Source organism: Euprymna scolopes, chromosome 7, assembly GCF_053919585.1.
Source record: "Euprymna scolopes isolate OS-2025 chromosome 7, ASM5391958v1, whole genome shotgun sequence".
Classification (NCBI taxonomy): Eukaryota; Metazoa; Mollusca; class Cephalopoda; order Sepiida; family Sepiolidae; genus Euprymna; species Euprymna scolopes.
This window is the reverse complement of record NC_136488.1, coordinates 123015328-123030816: the sequence shown is the minus strand read 5'-3', so window position 1 is coordinate 123030816 and position 15489 is coordinate 123015328.

The window sequence follows — 15489 nt, the reverse complement described above, 5'->3', positions numbered from 1 at the left end:
GATGAGGTGTTTTCATTGATTGAGATTGTCGGACTGACTTCCTCATCTTGGTTGTTATTGTCACAACGTTTCGGCCGTTTTGCCCTCCGGCCTTTGTCAGGTGTTTTGTATCGTTAGGAGTCTCGAACCCAACCCTTTATTATTATTATTACGGGGGCACCGTTTTCGGACTCCAGCTAGGCTTTGGGACATAGTTGCTGATTCTCAGTTTTTTGAATGTTACTTTTTCACTGCCTTCGTTCAGGATTGAAATCAGCACCTTTGGGTAACTGTAAACTTTGATACAAGGTCTAGGACCACTCGGCCATATGTCACTAGGACAATTCTTAGTTGGTTTTTGTTAATGTTAAACCTATGTTGTTATTCAAGGTTTTCTCTCTCTATCAGAGGTGTCCAAATTGCATTCAGCTCTATGCTTGGTTTGCTCAGTAGGTTGTTATGTCCGAGCATGTGAGCTGTTTCTTTAAGTTTTCTCACTTTCCAGTGAGTCTCTCTGTTTATTATTTTTACTTCATCCCATAGGGGGCGATGGTCCCCCCTCTCCATCCAGACATGGTTGGCTATACCCGATTTTTCCGTCTCCCCTTTAGTTACCGCTTTTCGGTGTTCTTCCGTCCTTACTTTAAGGGAGTGGCATGTTTCACCCTTGTAAACCTTTCTGCAACTGCATGGGATGGAGTATATGCAGTTTTTGGTCATGTTCTCCTCCATGCGGGGCTTCACTCGTACCAGGTGTCGTCTGAGTGTTGACTCGCTCTTGAATACCGTCCTGATGTTGTAGGGAGCACATATTCTCTGAATCTTTTCGGAGATGCCTCGTATGTATGGTAGGCAGACCGTTGGAGGGTTTTGGGTTTCATTCTCCTCTCTTATACTATTAACACGTCTGGTGGATAGTATGCTATAGGGGTAGTTGTTACGACGGAGGGTATTCTTCAACCTGACCATTTCTTGGTGGTATGTAATGGTGTCGCTACTTATTGTCTCTGCTCGATGTTGTAGGCAGCGTGCGATTCCATGTTTGATACTGTATGGGTGATGGGAGTTTAAGTTTAGGTATTGTCCGGTGAAAGTAGGCTTGCGATATACGGATGTCTTAAACCCATGCTCTGTGCGTGATATGAGTATATCAAGAAAGGCCAGTTGGTTATCTTTTTCTTTCTCCATTGTGAACTGTATCGATGGTCTTATTGAGTTCACATGGTCTAGGAGAGCCTGGATGTCTTCCTGATGGGGCCAGAGTATGAAGGTGTCATCAACGTATCTTAGCCACATGGTGGGCTTTAAGGGAGCTGAACCTAAGGCCATGTCTTCGAAGTATTCTATGTATATGTTCGCCATCACTGGTGATAATGGCGAGCCCATAGCTAGTCCCTCCTCTTGTCGATATAGGTCAGTACCCATTCTGAAGTAGGTTGTTTCTATGCAGAATGTCAGCATTTCCATTAAGTTTGGCAATGGTACACATGTGCGCTCTTCTATGGAGAGGTCCGCAGCTAGTTTGTCTTGAATTACTGCTAGTGTCTCACTAGTTGGGACTTTAGTGAACAGGCTAACCATATCTAGGCTTACCATTTGGTTTGTACTGATGGGTGCTCTCTTGATCAGTTCCGTGAAGTGGGCAGAATTCTTTACATGTGTTGCTGACTTGCCTGCTAATGGGTTTATTATATCCACAAGGTACCTGCTCAGTGGGTGGCATGCTGAGCCTCGGCAGCTCACTATGGGTCTGAGTGGAATACTGTCTTTGTGTATCTTGGGGAGACCGTACATATGTGGTAGCTTACTGCAATGCTGGACCAGCTGTCTATATCTCATCGGAGCGATGTGTTCCTTGTTTTTGGTAAGGATTTGTAACAGCTTTCTTTCGGTTTTCAAAGTTGGGTCCTTCTTTATTTTACCGTAGCTACAATCTGCGATTAGGCCTGCCATTTTTTCAGAGTACTCCGACATGTCCATCACCACAGTAGCATTGCCTTTGTCTGCTGGCAGAATTATTATACTGCTGTCATTCTGTAGGGTTCTTATAGCCAGCCTATCTTCCCGAGAGATGTTTGATTTCGGAGGCTTGGCTTTCTGGAGTACTTGTCTCACTTTCCATCTTATTTCATCACCGTGGGCTGATGGGATTCTCAAGGCTATATCTTCCATGTGTGTTATGATATCTAAGAATGGAACGCGTTTGGTTGTTGTTGCGAAGTTGAGACCTTTATTTAGTACTGCTTCCTCTGAGTGACTCAGCTGGCGGCTGCTGAGGTTGATGACCACTTTCACAGGTGAGCGGTGTTTTGATGTTACATTCCTCTGGTCTTTGAGCTTTGTGAGCTTCGTGATTTGGCGTCCTTTGACCTTCTCATATTCTTGTCTGTACGAGTTATTCAGATCTGATTGGATTCTCACCCTGTCTTGCTCTTGAGTCACTTTGACAAGGAACGATGTTAAGGTGTCGAAGATTTCGTTCCTTAGTTTTTGTTTATTCCAGCGGGTGTGTTGGATCCTTTCTCGAACGAAGGCATGACCTGCCCTTTCCGCGACTCTACGTGCCTTCCTGGAATCCACTGTTGTTTGTAATGTCAACCCTGCTGGTATGAGTTTTAAGTCTCAACATCTGTACAGGAAGGTTAGATGGTTAGCGAGTCATGCCAGTTTCATATGATGCTTTTCTAGGTGTCGCCATTCAATTCTAATGTCGGATCCGTACCGATTATGTCTGGATGGAGAGGGGGACCAATCATGTCTGAATGGAGAGGGGGGATGAAGTAAAAATAATAAACAGAGAGACCCACTGGAAAGTGAGAAAACTTAAAGAAACAGCTCGCATGCTCGGACATAACAACCTACTGAGCAAACCAAGCATAGAGCTGAATTCAATTTGGGCACCTCTGATAGAGAGGGAAAACCTTGAATAACAACATAGGTTTAACATTAACAAAAACCAACTAAGAATTGTGACATATGGCTGAGTGGTCCTAGACCTTGTATCAAAGTTTACAGTTACCCAAAGGTGCTGATTTCAATCCTGAACGAAGGCAGTGAAAAAGTAACATTCAATAAACAGAGAATCAGCAACAATGTCCCAAAGCCTAGCTGGAGTCCGAACACGGTACCCCCGTAATAATAATAAAGGGTTGGGTTCGAGACTCCTAACAAACGGTTCCCCAGTTCGATACAAAACACCTGAGGAAGACTGGTGGGCAAAACGGCCGAAACGTTGTGACAATAACAACCAAGTTGAGGAAGTCAGTCCGACAATCTCAATTAATTTTAAGCTTATATAGGATGTTTTTTTTAAGGTAGTGGACTTTAATTAAAATAAATAAATGAAAAATATTTTAATTATGCAAATATGTGGTTTATACCCAAAAAATATTTTTGGCATTTATAATTTAAATACAATCGCAGGCACATGGCCCACGCGACTCGCGCGTATATGGCGTAATATAGAGGTCCAAGTTTTTACAAACTATGTGTCAAATTAATCTGTATTTCGACAATAATGCGTCAAATGTTATCTTTCAAGTGGTCTATTATATCTGATTCATCAACGTAAACATGGTACTTTACATATCTAAAAAAAATTCTATTAAGGTTAAATTGCACGAACGACATGACCAGTTCACAAATCTATTTCGTGAAATTATTCGTTGATTGTGTATTTCTATCAGTAAATTGATTGAATCGCATGCTGTATAGCATGTGGCCCCGTTCCATTAAAACGATATGTTGAATTACTAAAGCAAGCTTAACTCAAAATAACCAATAGTTGGCAAATCTGCAATTCAAGGAAATAGAGTTGTCATTAAAGTTCCCCGTCTCTAAAAATGCACCTTGTATAAGGGTATTTTACTAACGTTAGTTTCTACTGAAGATAACATTATATTTAATCGTTCTTAGAGATCGTATTAGGCAGCATCGGATCGATAAACAAACACATAACACCATCGTTTACCTTATTGCTATGAATAGTCCGAAATAATTAATTCATAACAACAATTAGCCTAAACATTATATACATACAAGTGCTTTAGGGATTGTGCAGTTTAGCTGAATAAATTAATTATTCAAAGACTGCTTTGTTCTACTCGTAATTTAATGAATTGACAAGAACATTAAAAACAACGTTCGGTAGCAATAAACAACTTCCCCTAACGCACTTGCTAAAACTTATCTATAAAAGACTTCTAATGTCTTCCGGTTTCCATCTAAAAATACACAATCACAGCTACCGCGATAATATATAATTCTATTAACACTAATAATAGACCAAATCTAATTTGATTTTATGAGTTATGGAAGGTTATTAATTCAATCAATTAATCACTTAATCAATAGGACATTCAATTCAAATGACTAAAATACCCCTCCAAAATGTCAACAAGTGTAAGTTAGCTATTTACATCTACATATGATATATTTTTATAGTAAAGGTATTTACTAATTTAAATTAAATACTGAATTATTATCTGATGTATGAACCAATCCGTTTAATTATCAATATGACTTGATTCTGTGTGTAGTTATGAGTTGGATCAAAAATGGCAGAATTGATATCTAGCTTGATGCAAACAATTTTGTAAGATTTCTTGTTTTATATTTGTTAAATTATCCTTCGACGTTATTATATAACAAGTTTTAAAGCTGCTTGGATTCATTTAGTGCAATTTGGTGCAAACAATGTTACAAGATTTCTTGTTTCTTAATTAAGTTATCCTTGGACATTATTATATAAGATTCTACTGTGCTTAGATTCATCCCCCACTATCAAGAGTATGTTTGATTGCATTGGCTAGTATAGACCATTTAAATTCGAATTATACGTTATTTTTTAAAAATTTTCTTACACACTTAGTTAATGATGTAGGATTTTCTATAGAATCCATGTTAGATCTTTGGAAAATAGTGTATGCTTTTTATACTTATCCTTAAAACAGTATGATGCAGATCGTATGTATATCATACTATCTCTATCTAGAATGTTGCATTTATATACTCTATTAAAAGTTAGACACCATCAACTACATTTTTACTATTACATTGTTACTGAATACACCATTTTTTGTTTTACGGTTTATTTTAGTACCAGCAGTTCCGCCCGGCTTTGCTCGAGCCCTATGTACCGTTCATAACTTTATGTGCATATGTATATATCAAAAAGTGTGAATATGTACGATAATGTCTTTATATATAATAGATTTCCTAAACTACTATAGAGAAAAGTTCGTAGAGACTGCAGAGGTAAATTTAAAAGAAAACTTTTACCCCTTAACATTCATTATTTTGGGCTCAAATCAAATTAAAATGTTTGACCCATGTTTAGGTAACCTACAACTAAAATTTCAAGTGTTTAGACCCCAAATTGGCGGATGAGTTTGGTAGAGTCTGCAAAATTCAGTTATTCCAACCATGACATCTAAGCAGCGAAACTTTCGCCCAACACTGATTAAAAAGCTTACTGCATGTCTGAATACACTTTATGTAAAATTTCAAATGTTTAGACCCAAAATTGGCTGAATAGTTTGCTAGAGACAGCAAATGTAAAATCTTTTGAACTTTGACCCCTTGGTAGCCAAATTTTCGGCCAAAAACCAATTAAAATCTTGCCCTATGTCTGAATACACTTTATGTAAAGTTTCAAATATTTAGACCAAAAATTGGCTGAGTAATTTTGTAGAGACCGCAGAAGTAATTTTTTAAAAAAATTTGACCCCCAATTCTTACCCCTTAGAATTTATTGTTTTGGGCTCGAATAAAATCATAAAGTTTGATCCATATCCAAAGAACCTATATCTAAAATTTCAATTGGCGGAGCAGTTTAGTAGAGTTCTTAAAGGTCAAATCGTCGAACTTTGACCCCTTAACAGCCAAATTTCTGGAAAAAACCGATCAAAGAGATTTTCCCAAATCTCAATACCCCTTATGTCAAATCTCGAATCTGTAGACCGAAAATTGATAGCTATTGTGTAGAAAAATGGACACACAAAGACAGACAGACACACGCACACAGAAATTTTCACTTTTATAAATATACTAGCATTTCAGCCCGGCGTTGCCCGGGTGTTTGGAGATGTATGTTGAGCAAAAAAAACAAAAACAAAAAAAAAAAAAACAAAAAAAAAACGGTCAATTTTTTTTTTTTTTTAACTTTCTGTGGGATATAAGTTGCAGGGAAGAGAAAAGGGAATCCCCCCCCCCCTTCGTTATGAAGTCTATTTTGAAATCCCAGATGTGGCAACAGTACTCCATCCTTGGACGTACTTGGCTTTTATATAGATACATAATTGCCTTATATAGATACAGAATTTTTACCTTTATATTTTTCACTGTATTAATTATATGATATTCAACGTTATTTAATACTGCAATAGATGGTAGGAATTTATTCTATTTGAGTTTATAGAATTTGACATATGAGTTATTAGAGATTGTGACGTGTTTAGTTGGATTATAACAAAGGGATTCTTAGATCTTCGCCCAATTTCTCAACCGAGAGGATAATGTAAAACGTCCCAAGGAATTCTTTTCACCAATAAATTTACGGTCTGAATCATATCCGTTATATTTGATCTATGGTGTGGAATCGCTATGTTCTTAGTATTTTCTTATGGGAGCGACATTTTGGTCTTCTAATGGTTTCTATGAATGACAGATTCTGGTAATTACATGATTCACCCATGAACGAATTAACCTATTATTATAAATCTTGAAACTGATAGGCGGAAGGGGTCTAAATGTGGGCTATAGTTAATTTGATTTCATGTAAACGGATAGAAACGGGATGGAATACAGTAAAAACTCTGATACTTTTGTGAACTTTGACCAATAGACATCAAGTAATACATATACACAACATTTTAGGTTTTTAGCATTAAGAAACGTTTTTAAAGGGGGAAAATGGGCAGAAACTATTGAATCGGCACTGCTTAAGTCCAGGACAGCTGGAAACAATGCCGAGATAAGCGGAGACTACCATTTTGAGAGTTCTGGAGTAATTTAAAATGTTCCTCGTTGAGAACATTTTGAGAGAGTTGTACCATTTTGAGAGTTCTTGATAAATGCAGGGAGTATGTGTAATTTAATTAGCTCCGCCTTTTCTTCTCTGCGACCTCTCTCTTTCACAGACTTGATCTTACTAGTCTCAGTCTTTACCATAAATACTATGATAGCGCGTTCTTCAGAATTGTCTGAAGTATGCCCTGGTTTCATTTTCTAACTCGTTTGACTCGTTGTTTCTACTGATCTCCATCGAGTCGCTGTTTTGATACTTCATTATAACGCAACTTCCTATTCTAGTAACTTCTTTCCAAGAACTAGAGTCTTGTGAAATTCTCTTTCTGATGACTGTTTTCCTCCTACCTACAGTCTTGGTCTTTTAAGACTAAGATCAATAAGCATCTTCTGTTTTTGCGATAAAAGTAATATTGGACCTGAAGAAGTTCAGTTAGTGATTGCGTAAAAATTGTTTTATTAATCTCTCATCGTTCAGGGAATCTCCGTTTCATCCCGAGATATTATATTTAAGTCATGCCGGATCAGAGGAAGTGCAGTTGGTGATTGGGTAACACTTGCTTTATTATAGTCGTCTCATTAAATGGGCACAATTGTACGCATCAAATAGGCACCATTGTCAAGAGCTGTAGCTGCGTTGTGTCATTGTACCATCAAATAGGCACCATTGTCAAGAGCTGCAGTTGCGTTTATCACAGCGAAAAGAACTCGACTTTTAAGTAGAGTTTATTTAATAATCTTGCAATGTAGTTAACAGTCGAGAAATGGAAAAATAAATAAAACTAATGACTTTCACCAAACGCATGAAAAATTAATTTTTATCATGTGGAAACTGATTTTAAGATTTATTATCTTTTGATTTTTATCGTTATTGAAGCACGAAAATAAATGGCGTCGATAAAAGGGAAAACTTGATCCGGTTAATTATTTTTATATAAAACCGGCTGAAAAAAGTTTTAGAACGTTAAAAGTAAACTGATCGGTTATGATACTAAATTTTAATGTGTTTTCTAAAAAGTTTCTGAATTTGACGTTTCTGAATTTTTGAGATGAGGATTGGTTATTCGCATTATTTGGATTCATCGGACTACTGTTCTCATCTTGAGTGTGATTTTCACAGTGTTTCGGTCGATGTAACCTCCGACCTTCAGGCGTATCTTGTCGAACTCAGGAATTTGGACAAAAAAACACAATTGCGAATTACTTAGGGCCTCTATTCAGTCATAGCTGACGGAAGAAGAGCACGCTACTCCCGTGAAGTAAATAAAGAGTTCCGTTCGAAATTCCGTCCAAATTCCCGAGTTCGACAGAAACATTCACGAGTTCGACAAGATACACCCGAAGAAGGTCGGAGGTTACATCGACCGAAACGTTGTGAAAATCACACTCAAGATGAGAACAGTTGTCCGATGAATCCAAATGATACGAATTTTAAAAAGTTATTTTTATATTTTTTTGTTTTATTTTTCGATTTCCTGCTGTTAAGCACACTGCAAAATTACCGTTGATTTATATAGACGCTTAATTTTCCATGTTATTTTTCATCGTGCTAGTCCATCGTTTTTGTTTTCTTTTGTCCTCCTTCCTTGCTGAGAACAAATCGTTACTTCCATCCCAGTCGCATCCTGTTTTGAGCTGCAGTTCGATTTCCGCATCACCCATCACACCAAAGAATGTCGCACTGAAGTACCCAGCATAGATGACTCACGCTCTAAAACGGCGCTACGTTATTATTGTTGCCTGTAGGGTCGTTTGAAAAAAAAAGAGGCGGGAATAGAAGGAATGATAAATAAAAGAAAGTGAAAAGGAAAAAAGTCAAAAAAGGGACGAGAAAGGGAAATAGAAGAAGAGATATAGAAAAACAAAGCGCGTGTGCGTGTGTGTACCAGTGAGAGAGAGAGAGAGAGAGAGAGAGAGAGAGAGAAGGAGGAGGAGGAAGAAAAAGAAAATGTCAGGAAGTTAGAGGCAACGTAATAATAATAAAAAAGAAATTAAGAAAAAATATGGCTTTCTTTGAAATAAATCTATTTTAAAAGGACGGAAATAAAGAAATAATAATAATAATAATAATAATAATAATAAGAAGAAGAAGAAGAAGAAGAAGAAGAAGAAGAAAGAAAGACGAAGACGTGACAAGAAAAGATAAAAAAAGAAGAAACAGCATTAAAATAAGAATAAAAAGAATAAGAATAATAATAAGAATGAGAAGAAGAAGAAAAAGAAGAAGAAAAAGAAGGAGAAGAAGAAGAAGAAGTCAGGCATTTAGAGACAGGAAGTGAAATAAAAAACATGAAGAAAACACATATGGATTTCTTTGAAATGAAACTTTAAGTATCAGAAAGAGAAATTATAATAAACCAATACTAATAATAATACGAAGAAAGAAAAACAATGGAAAGAATGTAAAAAAAGGAGTAGAGATACTACTACTACTGTAATGTTGTGGCCCTTTCGGCTTTGATCATAGCGTAGTATCTGTGTTAACTGTGGCAAGCAGGGCCAAGGGTAAAAACATTATTATTATTATTATTATTATTATTATTATTATTATTATTATTATTATTATTATTATTATTATAAATGTATTCGAGCGACGGCGGGTCCGCTGGATCAATTATCATGATTAGAAAAATAAACAATTAAATTGGGAAAAATGATTGACATATAATATCGCAAAAGGAATGTTAAAATAGTAAATAATGTAAACATGATTTTAGTTTGCATAAACAAATAACTAGATTGGGGACATCAGCTGTTGGTCTGAGACGCGTAATGACACGTGATGAAATGTAGATATGGGGAGATTCGATGAGTCGTTAGCTGGACATCAGAGAACGACGTCATTTCCGGCAGCCGATATGTAAAAACATGTAATCTCTGAAAATACCGGCCGGATTATGAAAATACATGTTCGTAAATAATTCAGGTATGTGTCGTGTTATTTACATCTGTTAAAAAGAACTGTTTGTCTACAACTGTTTCGATACGTCCACATCAATCGTTTCCTGTTAGAACTGTTGCATAAATGTTTAAATAGACACACTAGACGACCAACTAAATTATACGACGTATATACATACACGCATTCACACGTACATGAATATACAGATAAAATATAAACCCCACTATTCAACTTGTACGTCGTTATGGAACATATTCATACACAAAACGTAACATAAGCCTTTTTAGAGCCACAGAATATAACACTACGACTACTGCTACCACTTCTGCTGCTACTACTGCCACTACTAACAATAATAACAATAATAATAGTAATACAAAAACAAAAGATACTGGCAAAGGACGGAAGATAAAGATCTTAACAGTACAAACAAAATGGGACTTTAGAAAACAACAAAACTCGGGTTTAGCAAAACGTAAACGAAGCAATAACACAATAAAACTACCGGGCTCAACTGAAACAAAATATTTTTGGGGACAATACACAGGAAAATCGAGAATGCTGTAACAGAAATAGCGAATAACTGAAAACCATAAAAACAAGATCTCCAGGAAATTGAAGAAAGGGACAGAAAACAAAATTAACGAAGAAACATTCAAGACGACTCTAAAAACAGTGGGAAACTAAAAAGCATGAGACCACGGCGAAATACATGCATACTTGTCTAAAAATATTTCGCAATTACGTATGAAAGACTAACGCAAAACATAAGTTATATACACGAAGCAGGCATTTTTCTTTTACACGGTGGTCACCACTTATCAAGGCCCGGAAGCCACTCAGAGATAAGGGTTATTGCAAGTACAGTACGTTAGTGTGGAGGCATATAGTAAGAGACAGCTAAAGGCTGAACACGCAAAGAATACACATGGACAATTTTGTAAGATGGCTACGAAAAGAACACTTTAATAGAGAAACAGTATAGCTTCCTCCAGCCGCATAAATCAACGCGATCAAAATGTACAATAGAAAAGCCAAAATAGACAAAACCAAGTAAAATGGTGAGTGATTCCGTGGACAAAGGGACGAAACACTAAACTAAACCACATAATTAGTGAATGCAACAAACGAAAATTCCTTAAAGGAATAATAATAATAATAATAATAATAATAATAATAATAATAATAATCATAATAATCATAATAATAATAACCCCCATTGCCACATCACTGCCCCCCCCAAAAAAAAAGAGCGAGACCAAATAACCAAGTAGAGTCAAGGAGGAAGGAAAGACCGATGAACTGACCAGACCTCAGCCGAATAAGTGCGAAGAGAACTGGGACCTTGGGGTGATTTATTGCCACTCAAATTCTAGCAAAGACTAATAGCTGCTGCAAACGAGAAATCAATGGCAAGCAGCTGTTGCGATAATGCAAATTTATTTGCAAATGTTATCGAAAGAGGTGGTGAGTACTGGAAACCTGGGGAGACTTGTTGTCACTCAGCTTCCAGGGAACGCCACAGGCTGTTTTCAGGAAAAGATCTCTGAAGACCTGTGTGAAAGTTCCTTGTGAGCCAATAATAAACACATGTGGAGGCTAACTGGAAACTACAAACGTATTTATTTGGAATACAAAACTCCGACAAATTGTAGATTCAGTCGCTCCAGCAGTTCATATAGTGAAGATCAAATAATAATAAGATCGTTAGTTACATTGAATAAGATTTAACAATAACGTTTTATTAATTAAGTGTGAGATATTTTATCTCAACTGCTTTTTTCTCCGTGACAGTGGCAAAATAAGACAAAATAGAACAAAAGCCTACCTTAAAATTCAGTACAAATTTTATTAGTTTCTCGGTTGTAAAAAGGAATGCTCGTTTTGCTTCTTTAAAAAGAGTTGTTAACAACCTCGAAAGGTGATAGTCTTTTATCTTCAACAAGAACTGGAAGTAGGTTTATATGTCTTCGAAGATCTGAGTTTACAGCCGTTTTAAGGGTTCGATATGATGCCTTCTGATGACAAAGATTCAATTCTCGCACTGAGGCGATATTACAAAAGTTCATAATGTTCATGGAAGGAAAGGTCCTTAATAACAGGTCGGCAATTCCGACCTAAAAGCCTCAGGGAGACTCAGATAATAATAATTATTGAGCCTATTATTTATGCGTAAAATGAAAGTCTGAACGAGTTACACAATGTAATAACTTAGCCTATTCATTTAGGTTTGAATCAAAGTCTCAAGGAGACTTAAAGGTTAGAGGGGCCCACGTGCCTCTTATGTGGAGGGTGAGTTCCATAAATCCTTCTGATAGGGCTGTCTTAATCGAAACTGAAGAAGAAAAGCACGCATGCAAAAAGTCCAGCAAGGCCGAACAGCACCGCAGCAAATGCAATCGACCAATCTCATTAGTCCAAAACAAATACAATGGGAAGCATGATGTAATTGTCAAATTTCTAACATAAGTTTAATTATGTATTACATGTAATAGTACTAAGAGTAATACTTGTTTAAAAATGACTTTAAACCAATGAAATAGTTTGCAATAAATGTAATTACAAGATAATTATATTTTATTTACCTTCAAAATTTCACTAAAACTGTTTACAATCTAGTAATTTAAAAAAATAAAACAAGAGTGGTAGAAAAACGAAATTAGATAACGTAGAATGGGGGTTGGATATCGTTCTGTTGGTTTAATCTTTTAAACTAGTTTCAGTCACCAAAATACCACATTGACTCTATAGGTAAAACTTATTCAACATAATCATCAATGGTTTCACATTGTTTATTTACAAAAAAAATATTTATGTACAAATTCATCGATGTGAAGTTGAATTTTGTTACATATATAACGTAAGACTTCTATCCGAGTGTGGCTAACAGAACAAGAGCAAGTTACCACCGTGGATTTAACAAAGCGCTCCGTTCGAAATTTTGTACAGATTACAGAGTTTGACAGAAAGATTTCCGATTTGGATAAGCTACACCTGAACAAGGTCAGATGTCATATCAGCCGTAACACTGTGAGAATAACATCAAAGATCAGAACAGTTGTTTACATATTCTAAATAATACAAGTAAAATTGAATATAAGAAATCAGTTAAAACATTTGTATTTGGCTTATATTATGAATAAAGTCGTCCTCAAAACACAAAAGAAAATTCAACGTTTTATATTTCGTACTACATGTTTATATCGTCTCCATATATAACAAATAACTGCAGAAATTCCCCTCTAGACCAAAGTATCATAGGCTTGCAACAACAGATACCACATACAAAGTCAATACATCTAGCCCAATAGACACTATCTTATGCAGCTTTCCAACACCATCTTAGATAAATTAAGTTGTGATAATAAAATACTACATTGCATCCTACGAAAAATACCATCATAATCGCAATATCTTTAGAGGAAGAAGTCACTAGTTTTCTCTCTAAATATTTAAACCTACCACTACTATCGTCACCGGGACGAATTCTACATGTTTAACACATTCTGTGATTATGCCGACTGTAACTGGCTTATAGATACATAGACCTCACATAATCTTTCCAATTTCCGATCATAAAGACTAAAGGCTCCCTCGCCAAAGTTCTTTCATTTTGATTTGCTGAGCATGTAAATTCTCATATTTCCAAATCAATTTCTTCCCTTTATAAAAGAACGGTTACTAAAATTAAAATATGGCGTCACTAAGAGACATGATATTTCGCCTGACGTCAAGTTCAGTTAATGAAGAGGTAATCACAGCTCTGTGTATGTAGGGGGTAGCTGTCGGACTGATGATCCCTATTATTCTATGGGGTAAACACCGTGTGTAAACGGGTTTCTCCCCCTACTCTCTGTCACTAATCGTATTTCACTTCGCTGATGGTTTTTATTATCATTCATGCATGCGTGTGTTTGTGTGCGTCTGTTCGCTTGAGCATGAGTCTGGCAATGCGATCGTCACTAAGAGACATGTTATTTCGCCTGGCATTAAGTTAATTTAATGATTGTCATTACATTTGTGTGTGTGTGTGTGTGTCCGTGCGTGCGTACGACACAAATCACTCTAATAGTGGCTTTGTAGCTATCAGACTGCTATCCCTATTATTCCACACTGTGTGCAAAGGGGTTATTCTTTCCTCTCTCTCTGTCTCTCTCACTGCGCGTATTTCCCTTCGCTAATGGTTCTTATTATCGCTCGTGCATGCGTGCGTTTGTGTGCATGTGTTCGGTTGAGCATGTGTCTGGCAATGCGACAATATTCTTCTTCTTCTTCTTCTTCTTCTTCTTCTTCTTCTTCTTCTTCTTCTTAACTTCTATTTTTCAATTATAAATTCATTTCTGTTTTGTTTTCTTTTTTCTTTCTCACACAATTTTATTTTATTTTTTAAAAATATATTTTTATTTTTTAGTAAGTTACGTTTTTTTGGATGCCAGCCGTTAGTCTATTTTCAAATTATACGTAATATCACCGACTGTGGCCCACGCCCTTCGTAATCTGTAACGTATGCGCACACAAACATATGTAGATACTCATGGAAAAGGGTAGGAGTTTTTAAAAACTAATCTGTACCTTTACCTAACATTTTATTAAACAAATTATGCCATAGTAACTGGATTTAATCTGTTATCCTATCAAAACAAAAATTTCACGGTCCGTCTTCTGCATAAGTCCCCATACCATATGTAAGTACAAAATCGTTAACAAAGCCCCCTCCCCAAATAATAACGTTATTATTTCAGTATGATCCCTCGGAATACAATTGAATACGATTTAAATAAAGACACGGTAAAATTACAGCATTAAATGTTTTATACTTGTTTGAATAGCATTTGCACCAAAACTAATAAACCGATCATTATCAATTTTGGAGCACAGTTGCTAGGCGCAGGGGGTGGGGTCTTAATATGATCTATAATAACTTTCCTTTAGTATCATGAGAAAGAGGTGGAAGCCCTTCTTAAAGATGTAGGATAATATTTACCATATTATCCAATTGCTTCATTTACAAATAAACACTTGTGCCCACGACGTAAACACCCACGACAAACCCGACAGGCAGCTAAATCCCACCCCACACAGTAGAGATCCCTATATTAAAAGATTTTTCAACTTCAGTAATTTCTTCCCCAGAACCGCTAGACTTTGGAATTCCATTCCAGGTCCCTGCTTCCCCAACTGTACTGACGTGCAGAAATTCAAGTGTAACGTGAACCGACATCTTGCTGGCCAAATCCCTACATAGGACCCCAGTAGTTGTTGCCCCTGATAGTAGCCCCCTACACCAAAGTGGCAATGTGCCTTGTTTGAGGTGAAAATGTAATAAAAATTAAAAAAAAAATACATAATACGTTTATTCACTTTTGTACGTGTGCTATCAGATTCCATTAAAATGAGATCGTATGATCGCCAAAGATAAAAATGCAAACAAAAAATAGTTGCAAATCAACTGATGTAGCTAAGGTATTAACATTACGACGTTTACTCGTTTGTAAATTAATTGTTCCAAAATCTAATTCTGTCATCCTGTTTACTTAAACAGTTTAATAAACATTACTATTTGCATTCCTTGCATCCGATTG